Source organism: Trachurus japonicus, chromosome 17 (genome assembly GCF_045865225.1).
Source record: "Trachurus japonicus isolate A0001 chromosome 17, Traja_1.0".
Taxonomy (NCBI): domain Eukaryota; kingdom Metazoa; phylum Chordata; class Actinopteri; order Carangiformes; family Carangidae; genus Trachurus; species Trachurus japonicus.
Genome location: NC_140923.1, coordinates 21625543 through 21640302, shown reverse-complemented (window position 1 = coordinate 21640302; position 14760 = coordinate 21625543). Strand labels below are relative to the sequence as shown.

At 39.8% G+C, this 14760-nt stretch overlaps 1 long non-coding RNA gene across 2 annotated transcripts; it reads right to left on the bottom strand.

Moving 5' to 3' along the window:
• Positions 1-2058: 2058 nt before the first annotated feature.
• Positions 2059-4192, bottom strand: LOC146970610 (uncharacterized). Of its 2 annotated transcripts, XR_015038023.1 has the most exons (4): positions 3881-4192; positions 2650-2872; positions 2266-2601; positions 2059-2217 (listed from the first exon to the last, which is right to left on the bottom strand). It is a non-coding gene; the product is annotated as an uncharacterized LOC146970610 (long non-coding RNA). The 2 variants fall into 2 exon arrangements; XR_015038022.1 differs by having other exon boundaries at positions 2059-2601.
• Positions 4193-14760: the final 10568 nt, after the last annotated feature.

The following is a 14760-nucleotide window of genomic DNA, read 5'->3' as shown; positions in this document are numbered from 1 at the left end:
TTAGCAATGCACCTCTGGGGGGTGGGCGGAGACTGCGCTGCTCTGCACCCGCCCAGCCACCTCCTCGCACCCCACCCCCCCGCTTGCTGACAGCTGGACATTGTACAATTACAGATTCAGCGCGTTTAACGTAAAACTCCACACTGGGATTCGATCCCAGACTGGTGCATAGTCCTTGCTCACAGTGCAAGCTGCTCTACCAGGTGAGCTATACCTATTATACCTTGACAGCTACACCGAGCTGTGAAGGCTTTCACCTCTGAGCCAGATGCAGAGCGGGGCGGGAGCTTGTAGCACTAGTGCCCTCCCCTGGAGCTGTGACACCCTCAACTCCAGTCTTCCTGAAACTGCCAGTTTGAGTCTGCCATTGGTTCACAGCAGTTTGAAGGCAGAAAAACTCTGAAATGCAATTTTGCACTTCCTTCTCTGCTGATAAGTGCTCTAACACAAGAAAAATGCCACAGGAACATGTGAAAAGCTCAAAAAACACGATTTTCACGGGAGTGGGTCTTTAAAGCAGATATCAGTGGCACGGCCGTTTCGGCTAATGCTGTGTTCAAGGCAGGCTTTTGAAACCGTAAGTTACAGCTTCAAGTCACAACTACGACTTGGTAGCGTTCCAGGTAACCCGTAGCTCATGTTTTTACCGTCCTGTTGTCTGTGAAAGTTCCCTATAACGGCCACTCGTAACTTCCGACCCGTGAACTCGTACCAGATCGAACTGGTATGACTTCACAGGAAGGAAAAACACAAAGTACGAGTTTCCTTGAACGCACCATGAGTTAGCAGCCCCCGCCCTTGTCAGGCATCAATTGGTCCTCGTGCTACGTCACCACATTCACGCGCATCCCTTGGCTGCACACACAGCCCTTCATGCCGTTCTCTCCCCTCATTGGATAACACTTGTATCCCACAAGGAAAATTTTCTCCTCGGGTTACAGCAGAGCAGAGTGACGGAGAGACTCGTGTTTAGGCTGAAATACTTCATGTAAGTGATTGCTGACGGAAAATAGGACTATTTAGGACTTATATTAACAAAAACATTCCACTGATATCTGCTTTAATGACAATTTTCATTTTTTTGGTTTTTATTTTTTATTTTGAGTCTTTGAGAGAGAGGGAGAGAGAGAGAGAGAGAGAGAGAGAGAGATGATAGATAGATAGATAGATAGATAGATAGATAGATAGATAGATAGATAGATAGATAGATAGATAGATAGATAGATAGATAGATAGATAGATAGATAGATAGATAGATAGATAGAGAGGGGGTTGGTGATAGTATTGCTTTTAGGTCCTTGTTCTTCTGAAGACCTGGTGGAACCATCTCCAGATAGATCTCCTCCTTTGTCTTGTTTGGCGCTGTTCCAGCTGATTTTCCAGATTCATTACTCTATCCATCAGACCTTGGCATTTTTCCTGGTCTTCAGCAGTTTGCTTTGTGAGAATAAGGGTTTCCAGGCGGATCTTCTCCACACTCCAATGGAATTTTTCTGTCTCCAGGTCTTCCTGTGTCTTCTTTAGTTCTGCCTTGAGGCTGGAGTTATTCTTTGTCTGCTGATCCAGGAGACTGGAATTCTCCATCTCCCATTCAGACATTTTTTTCTCCAGGTCCTGAGCAAGCACTGCCTTAACCCTGGAGATTTCCTGCTCTTGTTCAGCCATGAGACGGGACCTTTCCTCCTCCCACTGGCATTGTGTCTTCACCAGTTTGTCTTTGGCCTGGGCCAGTGCAGATATCATCTGGGAATGTTCTGCTAGCTTCATGGCTAACTGTCTTTCGGCCTCTTTGGTCTTTTCTTCTTCAGCTTTGATAGCCTCCTCCAGTTGGTGTTTTTGTTGAAAAGCATCATTATTGTTCTTCCTCAAGTCCTTGACATCATCTAATAGGCCTGTTACTGTCTCCTGCCTATCGACTAAGAGACCTTCAAGCCTTTGTTTCTGCTTCTTTATCTCTTCGATGAGTTCAAGCTTTTCTTTTTCCAGCGTTTCTTTGTTCTCTTCTTTCTTGCCCATGCGCTGATTTTGCTTTTGCTTTGCTCTCTGGAAGATGTTCTTTTTAGTCCTGTCTATTTTGACCTCAGATCCAATTCTGGTATTTCCAATAGCAACCTGCTGGAGTTGCTGAAATGGCCCTTGTTTTGGTCTGTCATCTACTGCAGGCTGGATTTGGGTATTTACTACAGCTTCTGGTCTTTGTAGGATTCTATACTGGACCTGGCAAGTTCCTGGATCCTCTGGTCCGGTCTGTGTTGATGTCTGGACCTGGCAAGTTCCTGCAGATTCTGGTCCAGTCTGTGTTGTGTACTGGGCCTGGCAAGTTCCTGCAGATTCAGGCATAGCCAGTGTTGTGGTCTGGCCCCGGGGGGTTTCTGCAGATTCTGATCCAGTCACTGTTGCGGGCTGGACCTGGCAAGTTCCTGCAGACTCTGTTCTAGTCTTTCTTATGGTCTGGACCTGGCAAGTTCCTGCAGACTCTGGTCCAGTCTGTATTGTGTACTGGGCCTGGCAAATTCCTGCAGATTCAGACATAGCCAGTGTTGTGGGCTGGCCACGGGGGGTTTCTGCAGGTTCTGGTCCAGTCACTGTTGTGTGCTGGACCTGGGAAGATCCTGCAGACTCTGGTACAGTCTGTGTTATGGGATGGACCTGGAAAGTTCCTGTAGGTTGTGGTGTGGTTCCTTGGTTGTGATTGTAGACTGAGTTTTGGTAGTTATTACAACCAAAACCTCGGTAGTTATTGAAGCCTGAATTTTGGTTGCTATTGTATACACCGCCTTGGTAGTTATGGACGCCTGGATATTGATGAATGTTGTATCCATGACTTTGGTTCATAACGTAGCCAGGATTTTGTTGGTTATTGTGACCAGACCTTTGGTTTTTATTATAACCTGCATGTCTGTTAGTAGGGCAAGGACCAAGTAGACCTGGTCCTCGGTCTTTCTTGCCCATGAGCTGATTTTGCTTTTGCTTCGCACTTTGGACAAAGTTCTTTTTAGTCATGTCTATTTTGACCTCAGATCCAACTCTGGTATTTCCAATAGCAACCTGCTGGAGTTGCTGAAATGGCCCTTGTTTTGGTCTGTCATCTACTGCAGGCTGGATTTGGGTATTTACTACAGCTTCTGGTCTTTGTAGGATTGTATACTGGACGTGGCAAGTTCCTGCAGACTCTGGTCCAGTCTTTCTTATGGGCTGGACCTGGCAAGTTCCCGCAGACTCTGGTCCAGTCTGTGTTGTGTACTGGACCTGGCAAGTTCCTGCAAACTCTGGTCCAGTCTGTGTTGTGTACTGGGCCTGGCAAGTTCCTGCAGACTCTGGTCCAGTCTGTGTTGTGTACTGGACCTGGCAAGTTCCTGCAGACTCTGGTCCAGTCTGTGTTGTGTACTGGGCCTGGCAAGTTCCTGCAGATTCAGGCATAGCCAGTGTTGTGGGCTGGCCCTGGGGGGTTTCTGCAGATTCTGATCCAGTCACTGTTGTGGGCTGGACCTGGGAAGATCCTGCAGACTCTGGTTCAGTCTGTGTTATGGGCTGGATCTGGAAAGTTCCTGCAGGTTGTGGTGTGGGTCCTTGGTTGTGATTGTAGCCTGAGTTTTGGTAGTTATTACATCCAAAACCTCGGTAGTTATTGAAGCCTGAATTTTGGTTGCTATTGTATACACTGCCTTGGTAGTTATAGACACCTGGATATTGATGAATGTTGTATCCATGACTTTGGTTCATAATGTAGCCAGGATTTTGTTGGTTATTGTGATGTCTGTTAGTAGGGCAAAGACCAAGTAGACCTGGTCCAGGATTTTGTTGGTTATTGTGATGTCTGTTAGTAGGGCAAGGACCAAGTAGACCTGGTCCAGGATTTTGTTGGTTATTGTGACCAGACCTTTGGTTTTTATTGTAACCTGCAGGGCAAGGACCAAGTAGACCTGGTCCTCGGTTGATAGGGCAGATTGGTTTTACCCCATGAGTGACCAGGGATGATATCTTTGGCCCTGGGGCGGATTCAGTTCCCCTTTTAGGCTGTGTTTTAGTTGACACAGCAGTTGATGCAGCTCTATCTGCTTCCATTTTCTTCTCAGCCTGTATTTTTTTCCACAGACTGAAATTCACTTGACACACCTGTGTTCACTTGAACTGATGCTGTAAAGTCTGGACAGGTTTGTGTCTTTGTGTTTTTATTTATGCTCTTACTTGACACTGTGTAAATTAATCAGGTAACTGAGTAATTCTGTGCAGTGATATCTTCTTATAAGAACATTCCATCAGAGATCACAAGAAATGATGACATCATCGGTGATGTCACACAATCCAAAAAAGTGATGATGATATCAGTGATGTGTCCCACTCAACTGAGCAAGATCTTAATTTTTGGAGGTCACAGTGGGGGGGGGATCTATGGATGTCCCATGGTTCAGAACGCTCAGCTGGTGTTTGCATTTTGAGAAACCGTTTTAATGGGAAAGTTTTATTTTCAGAATGTGACAAAGATGGTCACTTTATTTCCCTTGTTCTTGAGATTGCTAATCTATATTACATCTTAATTAATGTGTATGGGTTTAACTCGCAAGCAGAAAATATCACTTACATTGATACATTAGAAAATCGACTGCTCCACTGGCTTTCAAAATTTCCAAATTCTTCAATACTATTTGGTGGAGATTTCAATATTACACTGGATAATCAATTGGACAGGTGGCCACCAAGAAACGCTGACTCCTCCAATTCTCATTTGAAGAGGTTTATTGATAGATTTATTTTAACTGATGTTTGGAGAGACACACATGTATCACAGAAATCTTATACATGGTCCAATAAGTCAATGTCTAGCTTGTCACGTATCGATTACTGGCTGGTCTCTAAAGATCTGAAAAATGCCTTAACAGATATTCTGCCTTCGCCGTTATCTGATCATAAAACTATCAGTATAAATATTCCTTTATTGTCTTCCCCCTCCCCTGTTAAATCCTCATATTGGAAACTGAATAGCACCATTCTCAAATATAAAGATGTAACTACTGAAATTGAAAGATTGATTAGACACTATTGGAACAAAGCTCTGATTGAAAATGTATATAGCAATAATTGGGAATTAATGAAATATGAGACTGCTAAATATCTCAGGAAATACAGTGGAGACTTGGCAAAAGCGCGAAAAGCAGAAGAAAATGATACAATACTTAAGATTAGTTCTTTATTATCCAAACCACTAGAGGCTCTTAGTGAGTCAGAAAAGATTGAGCTCACTGAGCAACAACATAGGTTGGATGAAATTTACAAGCGAAAAGCTGAGGGAGCATTTGTTAGATCACGTAGAAAGTGGCTTGAAGAAGGGGAGCAGAACTCTGCCTACTTCTTTAGATTAGAAAAACACCAAGCTAAAAACAATACTATACAGCAATTGAAAATAAATGGTTTGATTACTGAAGATCAACAAAGAATAGCTAATTATTGTGCTGAATTTTACGGTAATCTCTATACCTCCAAGTACTGCCATCAATATAGCTCTGACTTCTTCGATTCTATTCCTAATATTAATCAACTGAGTGAAGCAGATAGTTTTTCTTGCGACCGACCTATTGTTTTGAATGAAATCATCGATGCTATAAATCATTTAAAGATTAATAAATCACCTGGAATAGATGGTTTTACAGCCGAATTTTATAAGCAGTTCTGTGAAAATTTAGCCCCATTCCTAAAAGAAGTATATGCAGAAAGTATAGACAGAGGTTCACTCCCCCCTACACTATGTCAAGGTCTTATCACCCTCATCCCTAAACCTAAGAAAGATCACCTCGTATTAGATAATTGGCGCCCAATATCATTATTAAATAATGATTACAAAATTTTTGCACTTGTACTAGCTAACAGGCTGAAATCTACACTAGATACCATAATAGATGAGTGTCAATCAGGATTCATGCAAAACAGACATATCTCTAATAATGTAAGGTTAGTTTTAGATGTATTGGATTACTCAGATCTTATTCAAGACGACAGTTATATTCTTTTCCTAGACTTTTATAAAGCTTTTGATTCCTTAGAGCATGATTTTATGATGGTAACTCTAAATAAATTCGGTTTTGGCAATTTCTTTTGTAAAGCAGTAAAAACATTATATACAAATGGAAATAGTTCTATTAAATTAAGTCAAGGTACCTCTCCAAGATTTCCCTTAAATCGTGGCGTTCGTCAAGGGTGCCCTCTGTCTGTATACCTCTTTCTTCTAGCTGTACAACTACTTAATCTACAGATCAAAGCCTGCCCTCTAAAAGGTATTACTATTGCCAATAGGGAAATAATCATCAATCAGCTGGCAGATGATACAGCTTTATTTCTTAAGGATGCCTCTCAAGTATCAGTCGCAGTCAAAACTATCCAGTCCTTCTCTAAAGCATCTGGGCTTTATCTTAATCTTAACAAATGTGAACTGTTACCAGTAAATAATGGTACAGTGTCCTCAATTTTTCACATTCCTGTGAGAGACTCTGTTACATATCTTGGTGTTCAAATTGTTAAAGATAGGAAGCTCAGAGGCACTTCAAATTTGGTTCCAATTATTGAAAAAACACAAAAAGTCCTCAACCACTGGCTACAAAGAGACTTATCTCTGAGGGGCAGGGTTCTGCTCACTAAGGCAGAAGGAATTTCACGGCTCACCTATGCTGCTCAATCATTGTATGTTAATAATTCCATATGTAAATCTATCGATAGGATGCTCAGCAACTTCTTATGGAAAAACAAAACACACTACATGCGAAAATCTGTTGTTTTAAATGAATATGACAAAGGTGGACTAAATTTTATAGACTTCAGCTCTCTTAATAATACATTTAAGATAAACTGGATTAAACAATATCTAAAAAATCCAACCTCTATCTGGAACTTTATCTCTCATCATGTCTTTTCCCATTTGGGTGGCCTTAAGTTCATTCTGCTTTGTAATTATAATATTCAAAAAATCCCACTTAAACTGTCCAACTTTCATCAGCAGGTACTTTTAGCATGGGCGCTGATTTACAAACATAATTTTTCCCCACATAAATGCTATATTTGGAATAACTGTAATATCTTGTACAAGAATAAGTCACTATTTTATGATAAATGGTTCAACAATGGGATTCTTTTAGTGAGTCAATTGTTTAATTGTAGGGGATTTTTGTACAGTTACTCTGAATTTCTCGCCCGTTATAATTTACCTGTAACTCCAAAAGAATTCGCTGTAATCTTTGATGCAATCCCATCTGGTCTGTGTATATTATTTAAGAATGCTGACCACTCTCCACCCTTGTCGTTGTCACCTTCTGATCCATTAGAAACCCCATTAGGTAAATTTTGCTTTTCTTTTAATAAACGTATGAATTCCAAGGTAAGAGCCCTGTTTCAGGGGGATTTGGTTTCTGCTCCTGCAGCAACATTTTACTGGAGCAATTTTGTTAGTAATATTAACTGGAAAAAAGTTTGGTCGTTACCACAAAAGTTTCTTCTAACTAATAAGGTAAAGGAAGTTTCATTTAAACTGATACATAGATTCTATCCAGTCAAGCATTTCTTACAAAAATTGAAGAATGATATTGATGTAAAATGCTCCTTCTGTGAAGCTCTTCCTGAAACATGTTCTCATTTATTTTGGTACTGTGAATTTACTCATGATCTGTGGAATGAGATTAATAGATTTATAGCTTCCTGTATTTTCCCAGACCTTGTCTTATACTATAAAAATGTTTTATTTGGTTGTTATGAACACAGCTGTAAAAATGAGGATGCTTTTTTTCTTATTGATCTGATTTTACTGTTAGCTAAATTTCACATTCACAAATGTAAATTCACAAGCAAAAAACCTAACTTCACTGTGTTTATGAAAGAAATGGAACAGTATATTTCAACAATTTCCCCCTCACAGAACAAAAAAGCGATCAAAACTCTGAGTGTATGCTGTTCTTTTAAGGTATTTACGTAATCTGATAACTTATTCTCGCACCTCTTTATTTTATTACTATTTATTTACTTTTATTGCTGCTAATATTATTTTTATTTTTCTCTGTCTCTCCTTTTTTTCTTTTTTTCCTTCACCTCTCATCTCTTTGTTAATGTTCTGTTCTCTCGGTGTTGTGTTGATGTTTACACCAGCAACAACGTAGTGTATGATATTTGCATTTGTATGTGCTGGTCACTTTCAATAAAGTTTTTGGAAAAAAAAAAAAAAAAAAAAAAAGATATCAGTGATGTGGACTACAGATTGAGAACTGGAGACCAAACAATAGGTGCGTTTCCATCAGCTGTTTAGATGCGCATCGAGATGTATCGCATCGGAAAATGATGATGGAAACGCCGTGATTCGCATTAAAATCCTCTGATTCGCACAAAATGAAATGCGCTCGCTATGGCCGGGTTTTGGTTGATTCGAATGGGATGGAAACAGCTGTATGCGAATCAAGTGTGACGTAGCGCACTTTCACCCCATCTGCTCCCGTGTTGCAGTTCACTCACAAGACAACATCAGGGTTTCCGCTGTCACACAACAATTAATTAATTGTGGCGCATCGCCACGGCAAAATAAAAGCCACCACACACTTTCATATGTGATTACTGCACAGTTCTTCATAGTTCCTCCTCAGTAAAAACCAAACTTATCAACCAGCGAATCCAGCGTTTATCATTAATAAAGTCTGGGGCGGCGCAACTCTCTCTCTCTCTCCCACACACACACACACGGGTCGCGTTATGACGGTAATAAACATATGCGCTAAATCGCGCTAATGTGTTCAAATCAGACCGTCCGTCCGTCCGGCCGGGAGGGGGGGGGATGCAAAGTCCGTAGATGGAAACACACATGATTCAAATTTCTTTTAATGCGCATTTCCCAGTAATTCGAATCACTTTGGATGGAAACATGGCTAATGACGCAAAATTATCTCACATCTTTGCAGAAAGATTAAAGTTTTGTTTAGACACACTTATAGACGATGGTCAGTCTGGTTTATGCAAGGCAGACACATAAGCAATAATATTCGTTTGATCTTAGATTTGATTGACTACAAAGAATACATTACAGATAACAGTTACATCTTATTCATAGGCATAAAGCTTTTGACACTGTAAAGCACGAGGTGCTATTGGAAGTGTCAGATTTTTTTGGGTTTGGTCAATACTTTAAAAGGGCAATCCAAACTTTGTATAGTGAGTGCAACAGCTCAGTTAAACTTCCATGGGGGATCACTCGCAGGTTCAACATCTCTCGTGGTATAAAACAAGGAGATTCAGCAGCCCCTTTTCTGTTTCTTTTGGTCATGCAAACAATGGCCCTACATATATATAATGATTCCTTTCAAGGTATTCAAATTTTAGGTAAAGAAATTAAATGTTGCCAGCTGGCTGATGATACCGCTAACTTTTTAAAGGACGAAATGCAGATTAAGAAAATCATAAATTGTCTTAATCTGTTCTCCAAAGTGACAGGTCTAACTTTGAAAATTAAAAAGTGCACCCTTTTTCCTCTTAAAGATGACAATATTCATTCAGCCGAGGAAGTAACGGAATAAATATTTGTAAAAATCAGACAAACAGAATAGAGTCAAACTTCCAACCCCTTATTCCAAAAATTAAAAATAAGTTTAACATGTGGCTCATGAGGGACTTATCACTCAAAGGTCGGGTACTTTTGTACAAAACTGAGGGTTTATCACGTCTTGTTTATCCAGCGAAAGTATTAGATGTTCCTAACTCAATTGAAAAAAAAAAAAGATTCTACCTTATTCAACTTTTTATGGAGAAACAAATCTCACTACCTAAACAGAAGTTTGTTATGTAATTCAGACTGTCAAGGATGTTTAATATGCTGGATTTTCATTCATCTAACATAGTCTTCAAGGTGAACTGGATTAAACACTACATTCAAAAAGTAGTTAATGAGTAACTAATGAAGAACTAATGAGGAACTAATGAGTAGTTAGTGAGGAATTGAGGTACACAAAATTACAGTAGTTACTGAGGAACTAAGGTACACAAAATTACAGTAGTTACTGAGGAACTACTGATTAATTAACTATTAGTTAATGGTCAGTTCTTCAGGAACCCCTGATCAAATTTCAGAGGAGTAGTTACTGAGGAACTAATGAGTAGTTAGTTAGGGAACTGAGATACACAAAATTAGAGTAATTACTGAGGAACTAATGATTAACTAACTATTAGTTAATGGTCAGTTCTTCAGGAACCCCTGATCAAATTTCCGAGGAGTAGTTAATGAGGAACTAATAATCAGTTCTTCATTAACTCATGATCAAATTTCATAGAAAGTTAATCACAACTTGATGATTAGTGAACTAGTTATTTCATCAGTACAGAATCATTACTCAATAACCTGTCCAGTAATTAACCTTTATGACCTAAAGTGACACATAATGAGTGGTTTTTCATTTCTTCATCTTCATCTTTACATTAGTAGTTCCTTAAAAAAACCACAGACAGCAGGATTCTTGAGAAGATTTTATTCATTAATTTCAGACCACATACACATCAATATGACCATCCATGTTGCCTTCGAAATAAATATGATAGTTTGTCACATGTTTGGTAGGCTAAATTAATGTATCATGGGGCTGTGTAGTACTGTATACTGATCACACCGTGGTTCACAGTAAAATTGTTTGAGGTGCACAAAATTTAGAGTAGTTATTTACTATGAAACAAATTTGGAATGAATGAGGAACTCACTATTAGTTAATGGCGAGTTCTTCAGTAACTCCTAATCAAATTACTGAGGAACTTACTATTAGGCTACTTAATCATTAGTTACCCTTTTTGTGTACCTTAAGGTAAAGTGAGACATCAAAATGAGTAGGTAATGAGTACTGAATCATTACTTAATCATTAGTTACCCTTTTTGTGTACCTTATAGTAAAGTGAGAAATCAAAATGAGTAGGTAATGAGTACTGAATCATTAGTTACCCTTTTTGTGTACCTTATAGTAAAGTGAGACATCAAAATGACTAGGTAATGAGTACTGAATCATTAGTTACCCTTTTTGTGTACCTTATAGTAAAGTGAGACATCAAAATGACTAGGTAATGAGTACTGAATCATTACTGAATCATTAGTTACTCTTTTTGTGCACCTTATAGTAAAGTGAGACATCAATATGAGTAGGTAATAAGTACTGAATCATTACCTAGTCATTAGTTACTATTTTTGTGTAACGTACACAAACATTACAGTAGTTACTGATGAACTAATGAAGAACCAAAATAATCATTTGCCCCCATGTGCACCAAAATAACTTTTGTCTTCACAGGCACCAAAATAAGATTTTACCTGCACAGGTACACCAAAATAACATTTTTTTTATGTCCACACACAAGAAAATGACATAGAATGTAAAAAAAAAAAAAAAAAAAGAGAGAAAGAAAAAGAAAAGAAAAGAAAAACCTTTGTAGCTTTCTTGTTTTAATAATAGCCTAATAAAAAATAACAAGTGTGTAGCGTCCCCAGCTAAATGATGGTCACAAATGATGAAACTGATGGTTCACATTCCTTTATTCCATGGACCATATTCAGTTGCAGACACACCGTAAGAGCTATGAGAAGAAGAAAATAAAATACAGTTACCTTTCCTTTTACATAAATGAAATTATTTTTAACTGCTTTATCACATAAACAATCATGTAAGTTGACTCCCTTTTTTATCTATTTTAATCAAAAGACAATATCCAAATGGGGTGCTGTATTACCATGAAATAAATATTTTTAACCGTTTGTTTTTAATCCAATAAGCAAAAGAAGGAAAATCCCATTTCGACGATATCTTGAGGACGAGGGTGTAACCGTACAGTGATATTTTAATGGTATCTGTCTTTTTTTTTTTTTTGGAAGATGTGTAAGATGACTCCCCAAATTTTACTATGCTAACTTTCTCCAAAGTGAATGTAGCCTTCTAAAACCTAGCATAGCATCGATGCTATGGTCGGTTAACAGAATGTAGCATCGATGCTACACTTGCACATGTTGTACAAAACATTAAGGGGCCGTGTCCACCAGACGCGTTTTCAGCGCTCTGGGCGTCTATTTTACATTCAAACCCTATTGAGTTGGGCGCTCACAGCGCTCAGCGCCCTCGGCGGTAAAACACCCTTGGCGCTTGCTTCTTTTTGTCGCGGTGCTCAGAGCGCTTCGAGTTGAAATCTGTTCAACTTTTAGAACAGCGCCGCGCTCGTCAATGTCACTTTTCACCGCACTGACCAATCAGAATCAAGAAGGGGCGGGACTTACGTTACCGACAGCAACACAACCGGAGACGTGGCTCGGTTTATATCATGACCCACACTTGTGTTGAAGGTAGGCCGACCTCAGGGTCCATGTCAAAAGCTGCCGCTAATGCTATTGTGTATTTCTGACACTCGTTGTAGTGTTTACATTAAACAAGGCCGGAACACGGAAGTGTCAGAGGACTCGTTTTGTAACCTAGCAACAGCGGCATTCTGACGAGGGAGAGAGAGAGCGCTAAGCGCTGGGAAAGCAGCGCTGAGAGCGCTGTCAGAGCTGAAAACGCGTCTGGTGGACACAGCCCCTTAATAACCTGTTAACTGCATCTGAATCGCGGGATTCTTTGCTTTCCGAGGGTCCTTGAATGGTGCCTCTATGAAAGTATGCTCAAGTGTTGCATTGATGCTAGCTCGGTTTAGCTCTGTTCCCTTACCATGTGGTTACATGACCAAGGGGGCAGTTGTCGGTCTGAGAAGTGAAACTCACTTCCGCGTTCAAAAAACTGCAATCCCCCCGGCTTCCTCTGGGGGCTGGTGTCAGAAGGGAGCATTCCCCATAGACCCCCATGTTAAAATCGCCGATTTTACATCCTCAATAAACATGTTAAAAGCCTGGTGTCAGAACGTTTTTTTGTCTCAATCGATAGTTTCTACCCCCGCACACACTCTGAGGGGGGTGATTTTTTTTTTTAACTCTACCGTTTTACTGTTATTAGGTTAAAACTCTGGCCAATTAGGGCGCGGAAACGTTGAGTGACAGGTCCGAGCAGCTCCATGGACAGCTGCTTCGAGGCCAGTGGGCGGGTTCTCGGCCGGCCAATCCAACATGGCGCTGTTCAGGCCGCCATATTTGAGTCACAAAAACGACTCCCCAAAACCAATGGGTGACGTCACGGACGCTACGTCCATTCTTACAGTCTATGTACATGACGCATATCGTCCCTTGTTGTCATAGAGGCACCATTCGAAAAATCCCGTGATTCAGATGCTGTTCACAACTCGTCTCTATCATATACGGTTCATAAGTTATTTAATATTTTGTTAAAAATGTGCAACCTCAGCATCAATGCTATGCTCGGTTTAGCTTCTCTTCCAGTGTCACATGTTGTCGTAGAGGCACCATTCAAGGACCCTCGGAAAGCGGATAACCCCCCGATTCAGATGCTGTTCACAGCTCGTCTCTATCATAAACGGTTCATAAGTTATTAATGTTTTGTAAAACATGTGCAAGCGTAGCATCGATGTAACGTTCAGTTAACCAAACTAAGGTCGGTTTTAGAGGGCTAAATTCACTTTGGACAAAGTTATCTTACAGTAAATTTGAGGAGCAATCTTACCGAATTTGTATATATATAAAAAAAAGAGAGAGATACCATTAAAATCTCCTTATACTGTACGGTCACATCCTCATCCTCGAGATATAGAACGTCTCTGATATAGTCGAGATGGGAGCTTCTGCTCTTCCTTGCTCTGTCCATTACTTCTCTCATCGTCGTCAAATGAATTCACTGCTCCTCACAGTAAAGCTGCACAGGTGAGCCACCGGAATTGAAGATCTTGTTTCCAAAATAAAAGACAATTGACTTTTTTATTTAAGCAAGTAAGCTACAAAGGTTTTTGTTGTTGTTGTTGTTGTTTTACATTCTATGTCATTTTGGTGCACATGGAGGCAAATGATTATTTTGGTTCCTCATTAGTTAATCAGTAATGTTTGTGTACCTTACACAAAAATAGTAACTAATTGTGAGAAAGCCCTATAGGTGAGGCACCACCTACTGGTCAGAGACGGTAACGCGGGCTGGTGAAGTTGGGGAATGCCAGCAGCAGAGCAGACTGAAGCTGCACAGACTTTCTGTGTGTTCTTTTGTTCCTTATCCTGTGTGCGTTCTTGAAGAAATGTAAGTGTCTCTGCTTGTTATTTGTGGATGTTCTATTATTCTTTCAGTTCGTGTTACATAACATGGTGATAATGTGTTGTGTGTATGGTGAGTTAGCTAAGTAGCTGCTAGCTCTGTTTACTACTAGCATTGGAGCTAAGTGATTGCTAGCAATGTGTTGCAGCTCTGTTTACTGTCATGATTGGGTTTATTGTCAATGAGGAATCTGGGGGTGTCGAGTTGTTTACTTTACTGTAGATAATGTACCTAAGGCTCCAGTGTTGTTAAGAAATTTGAGTGTCTTATACACATTGTTCATGGATAATTATTTTACTCCAGTTTGTGATGCTAATATGCTAACTTAACCCTTTCTGTGGGTGTAGCCATGCCTTTGCTAATAGAGGTTAACTGTTTAATTATTTACTGTGAATTATATCTGATATAAGGCTCCCACATTATTACATGGCAGTTGTATTTGGGAGTGCTAATTGATATTTTGCTAAATATGCAGACCATTTGTAATGTAGTTTTTGGTTTCATCTTTTACAGACCACACACGCATCCATACAAACAGATATGTACATGTTGTACAATGTGGTTGAAGTCCAACAAGCTTTATTAAAGAAGAAAG